This window comes from Miniopterus natalensis, chromosome 12 (assembly GCF_054644295.1).
Source record: "Miniopterus natalensis isolate mMinNat1 chromosome 12, mMinNat1.hap1, whole genome shotgun sequence".
In the NCBI taxonomy this organism is placed as follows: Eukaryota; Metazoa; Chordata; class Mammalia; order Chiroptera; family Miniopteridae; genus Miniopterus; species Miniopterus natalensis.
This window is the reverse complement of record NC_142092.1, coordinates 48,364,465-48,370,543: the sequence shown is the minus strand read 5'-3', so window position 1 is coordinate 48,370,543 and position 6,079 is coordinate 48,364,465. Positions and strand designations below refer to the sequence as shown.

Here is a 6,079-nt window from a genome sequence, read left to right as displayed (position 1 = left end):
GAGAATTTATAGGGTCAGGTTTTTCCCCTCTAAATATGTATAGTCGGAAAAGGAGTATACTTTTTTCTAAAAAGGAGTTTGCCTTATTGAGGGCTGTTGTGCTTATTTAGGTGGACTGACTTTGAAAGCTAACCACTCAGTATAGCAGAAGGTGGTGAATTAGGGTTTGAATAACAGGGTTTTAGTCTTAGACCTGCCACCTCACTGACTGCTACTTTGTGCAAGTCAACCTTTCTGTATTTTGTTCTGCTGAATTAAACCACTAATAATCCTTGTCCTGCCTACTTTTGAGTATTGTTGAGGATTAGATGGGATAATGGATTTAAAAGCACTTTTAATTGGGAAAGCAGTTTAAATGTAAGGAATTATTGCATCTTAACTTTTCCTCCCTTTCTCTTGTAGGTAGTGTTGGTGCTTCTTTTCAGTGCCAGTCCATCCATCACGACCACATTTGTCATGATGACAGTGACAAGGTGAGGTCCGTGTTGATGTTTACCATGGTGAAAATGCATGCTGCCCTTATATGCTGGATCCACTTGATTAACACTGGACATAGGGCCAGGAGAGTTTTGAGATACAGAGGGCTTTGCTAGTTTGTGTGTCAGATTATTAAACGGCTTCAGAAAACTTGAGGATGTGGGCTGGACTCTTAATAAACCCTCCATATCCTTACCCCCATCCCTGTCCCTGTCCCTGTCCCTGTCCCTCTGCTTCCTCTTTTCTTGCACAGCCTGAATGGATTCCCTTAATATATGAACAAGTGCTCCAAAGCTGATAACTTTCTCAGCAATTTGTGTCTGTTTCCAATTTGAAATGTCTTAGACATTCCAATTAGGTTCATTTTCATAGGTGGTTGTGTTAGGTTATGATTTCTTCTCATGCTTACTTTTTTTTGGGGGGGGGGAGGGGGGACACTGTTTCCAAAGCCCAGTTTAAATGTTGAGGATTGAGAATAGAACCTGTCAAATTCATGCAAAACAAACAAGCAAACAAAAACCTAATGGTTTTTGTTTCATTTTGGTGTTTTGCTTCTGTTTTTTTTATTTCTAAGAAACTTGGTCTTTGGGGGCTTTCCAGTACTCATCGGCACCCTTCATGGCCTAGCCCTTGCAGTAGATACTAATGTAGGCTTAGTGTTTGTAACATCTGGCTGCTGCTGTTGGATGGGCTTAAATTTAGTCTTTTCCATCATCACTTTCTAGTGGCTTCCTTCCCATTTCCTGTGTCTCATATGCAGGAATGTATCACTCCCTTGATAGTTTCCCCAGGCAGACCAATCCAGGTGATCTTTTTCTCTGCTGTTTTAGCAAGATCCTCCTCCCTCATCCTGTTGGAGCTCAATCAAGAAGCTGGTTGATCATCGGGATTTTCCAAATAGCTTTCTTCGTTCTGTGTGTTGATCTCTCTATCTTTGTGAGCTTTGCTCAGACATTTCATTCTGTTTACAAAGAGAATAGTATGGTTGTAGCATTCCAGAGTCTCTTATTATTACAGTAATCCAGAGACATGAGTTTAACTTTAACTTCTTTTACAAGCAAGCCAGTGAAAGGAACTTCTAGACTATGTATATAGTTGGCTCCGTAAACTTCAGTATACCACAGAGTTTAGAAATAAGCATTTGCAAATAAGACTGATGGTAGAGGGAAAAGGCAAAATCACAGTAATATCACAATTTTGGGGGGTTAAATTTTCTTTCCCCTATTAAGTATAATAGGCCTCTATCCATTTGTTTATTTACAGTGGGAAAGCCAAATTCTGTCTCCTGGTTTTTAGAGTCTGGAGATGAGATTTCTGTCCACCACTGCCAGATACTTTCTACTTTGAAAAAAAAAAAAAAAAAAAAAAGGTTTTCCTCCTAATTTCTGAATCTTTGTATGACTGATTTTGTGCTTTTAAAAGATGGGATTTTTTCCTGAAATACATAGGGAAGGGAAGTTTTTTCACTTAATCAGTAGATCAAGGAACTTTCAGAGATGCTCTCCTCTCTCTCTTGCCTACTATGTGCTACTTGGGAAATGGATTAGGATCTCTTGACTATATTTATAATTTATTCAACTGATTTAGTCAGTAAAGAATATTTATTGATTGGCACTTAGGTAATGCATCATAATACTAAACAAAGATTGCTGTTTTTTTCATGAGTGTACAGTCTAACTGGGGGAAGCGGACAATAAAATAAATGTAATAGATAAGTTATATAGTATGTAACAATAAGCACAGTGGATTAAAGAAAACGTAGAACAGAATAAGTGAGATGAGGACCACCAGGACTTGTATAGTACCAATTGCTTTGAATAGGATCCTCAGGCATCATTCTGGGGAGTAGAGTGGTAGATAGCATGTTTAAAACAGCTTCTGACATTTCTTTGTCAGAATGGGTATTGGTTTCGCAAAAACAAAAATGAACCTGCTGCCTGATATATATGGCTTGGATGTGTGCTTGCCTCTCTCTTTCTCCCCCCCACCCTTCCTTCCTCCCTCCCTCCCTCTCAGAATTGAAGGGGTTGTAGAGCACAGTTAAACCGACCCTCTGTGGGAGAAATGACTTGTTCAGGAGTCACCCTACAGTGCTGGGGCTATTCCAGATCTTCCATCTCTGATACAAACCAGGTAAAATAATTCCTTAGCTGTTTTGAACACGTTGTCAAAACACATGTTGACGCTTTGCTTATTATCCTCACGTAGCTTCCAGGCATGGCTCGTTTCTCAGATTTGGAAATAAAAGGTGATTTTTCTTGAAAGTTTCCTCAATTTTAACTAATCTATGTGTGATTGGGGGTGGAACCAGGGTTCAGGCAAGGAGAAAGAAGGCCAGTCCATTTTGGGGATCTTTCTTCCACAGCCTTGGGAGTGGTGGCAAGTCCCCAAATTTTATGGCTTGGTCTGTTTTCCAGCTTAAGTTTCTCTGCTGATGTACATTGGCTTGTAGCCTATACTGCTGGGAAGGAGCTGATTCTAGCTCTGAGGTTTACTCTTAAATACTGTGAATTGCAAACTCTTGTACTTATCAGCTTATATTGGGCACAGCAATTCATACAAGCCTTCCAGCAATATATTTATATTCATTCATAGTGCCATATCCCACAGTCTCCAGGTAGTGGACACTTATTATATATTTGAGTTTCTACTATATACCAAACACTATTCTAGCTAGGCATTGGGGACGGTGCATTGAACAAAACAGATGGGAGTCCTTACTCTTGTGGAGCTTACTTTCTGTAAGTGGGTTAGGAACATGGTGAGACAATAAATAGATTGTTAATTGGTCATTTGTGCTATGAAGGATAACAGGGAAGGGTTACAGGAGTATTGGGAGAAGGTTGCCTTCTAAAATGGGATAGTCACTCCACCTTTTGAAATAGGGTTTGTTTTATCCCTATTTGTAGGTAAGGAATGTGAGACATAGGTTAAGTAATTCACCCGAGGTTTACCCAGTTAGTAAGTGGTAAAGCTGGGATTTAGATCCCTGCTGCCTAGTTCCAGAGTCTATACTCTGCAACCTGAAGAAATCCATTTCTAGTTTAGCTTCACCCGCTCAACTATGCCATGCCCAGAGAAAAATATATCTGCAAGTGGAGAAGGTCCTCGTGATTCATTGTGAAAACACGCCAGTTGGGAGGCAGTCTTTGCCTGTCAGTGTTTTGTTGCCTCGCTCCTTTTGGCCTCCGTTGTGATTCATGACTATATGTTACTCCAGGCTCCTCTAACCTGACTGCCCTGCCCTGCTTCATACTCAGAATTCTGTGCTTTGTAAGAAACCTCACACTGTGCATTGTTGCATTGTTGCATTGCACTGATCAAATGTGATGGTTATGTAGAAGTACTTTAAATGTATAAAGTTAACACAAAAATGTGATTGTGATTGCATGTTTATGTTTCACCTAGATATTGAAATATTATTCTAACTCAGCTAATGTCAACTTGGGAATAGTCACATCTTCATGGTGAGAACAAGCTTGACGGGGAATAGGTCTGTCCTGAGGATGAAACAAAATACTAAACAGTTTGATAAACGGAGACTATTTCTTCAGGTGAGGCCAGTCAATTTGTGGCCTCAGTGGTACACTTTTCTAGAATTTTTTCTAAACTGCATCTATGTGAAAGGCAACTCAGAGCAGAAGTCTGTTCTGGACAAAACTTCCTCATTGTAGCCTTCGGTCCATTTCTACAGTAGAAGGCATTAATCCAGTTTGTGTACAGGTAATCCCATGCACCTGCTTTCAGGGAAGGTGGGGAATGTGCTTCTGGTTTTTCTTCCGTGACTACTTCCTTTTATCTTAATCTTTTAAAGTTTTTAGTTGTTTTTTTTTAATTACATGTTGACTACAAAAAGATATGCAGCACTACCTTTGCTCCCTCTCCCCAGTAATCACAACAATTGGAATTTTAGTAATAACGGTATTTTTTAAAGTTATATTTGTATAAAATAGTTTTCATCTTTGCAATCAGCATTTTACCAACAGAAAATGTGTATGCACAAAACAATATACTCAAGTCACAAATATACAAACACATTTGACTCTTAATTCTCTAAAATGGATAACTTGTGTCTTGGTAGACATGAAATCATGCTGAAAAGGGAGGGAAAAATAAGATCGCTAAGAAAATGTGACTCAATCAAACTCCTTTATCCTATGAAGTGTTCTCAGGAAGCAGCATGGAAAGAGTATGCGCTTTTGAGTCAGAGACATAAATTCTAATCCCACTTATTGCCACTTTGCTTTAGGCAAGTTCTTTAAGCCTCATTTTCGTCACCTTAAAGTAGGACTAAATAGACACATCCAGTCATGGTTGTATAAGATTAGCAATAATAATACAATCAATATTGTTGAGCTCTCTACTATGTTCCAAGCACTTCTGTAAGCATTCTGCATTAAATCCTCTATCTACCCAGTTATGAGGTGAGCACTGTTACTATCCACATTTAAAGATGAGGAAGAGCCCGGCTGGGCGTGGCTCAGCGGTTGAGGGTCAACCTAGGATCCAGGCGATCGGGATGAATTTGAAGCAGGTATCTCCAAGAAGGGACAGACCGGTGAGCATGCCCTGCAGCCTTACACACTGGGTGTGAAACAGCTGATTGTTGGTGTTAACAAAATGGATTCCACCGAGCCGCCATATACCCAGAAGAGATACGAGGAAATTGTTAAAGAAGTTAGCACCTGCATTAAGAAAATTGGCTACCACCCTGACACAGTAGCATTTGTGCCAATTTCTGGTTGGAATGGTGACAACATGCTAGAGACAAGTGCTAACATTGCCTTGGTTCAAGGGGTGGAAAGTCATCCGTAAAGATGGCGGTGCCAGTGGAACCACGCTGCCTGAAGCTCTGGATTGCATCCTGCCACCAACTTGTCCAACTTGTCCCTGTGTCTGCCTCTTCAGGATGACTACAAAGTTGGTGGTATTGGTACCGTCCCTGTGGGCCAAGTGGAGACTGGTGTTCTCAAACTGGCATGGTGGTTTCAGTGAAGTGAAAGTCTGTTGAAATGCACCATGAAGGTCTGAGTGAAGTTCTTCCTGGGGACAGTGTGGGCTTCAGCATCAAGAACATGTCTGTCAGAGATGTTCATCGTGGCAATCAATGTGGCTGGTGACAGCAAAAATGACCCACCAATGGAAGCAGCTGGCTTCACAGCTCAGGTGATTATCCTGAGCCATCCAGGCCAAGTCAGTGTTGGGTATGCACCTGTGCTGGATTGTCACCTAGCTCATATTGCTTGCAAATTTGCTAGCTCAAGATTGATTGTCGTTCTGGGAAAAAGCTAGAATATGGCCCCAGATTTTTGAATCTGGTGATGCTGCCATGGTTGATATGGTTCCTGGCAAGCTCATGTGTGTTCAGAGCTTCTCTGATTGTCCTCCCCTGGGCCATTTTGCTGTTCATGACATGAGACAGTTGCTGTGGGTGTCATCAAAGCAGTGGACAAGAATGCAGCTGGAGCTGGCAAAGACAGCAAGTCTGACCAGAAAGCTAAATGAATATTATCCCCAATACTTGCCACCCCAGTCTTAATCAGTGGTGGAACAACGGTCTTAGAACTGTTTGTCTCAATTAGACAGTTAAGTTTAGTAGTAA

At 40.9% G+C, this 6,079-nt stretch overlaps 1 protein-coding gene across 1 annotated transcript in view; it reads left to right on the top strand.

Moving 5' to 3' along the window:
• Positions 1 to 404: 404 nt before the first annotated feature.
• Positions 405 to 6,079, top strand: part of RNF38 (ring finger protein 38) — a 62,748-nt gene continuing 57,073 nt past the window's right edge. The window contains exon 1 of the mRNA XM_016222849.2: positions 405 to 473. The gene's annotated coding sequence lies outside the window, so the exon portion shown is untranslated. The remainder of the gene's footprint in view (positions 474 to 6,079) is intronic.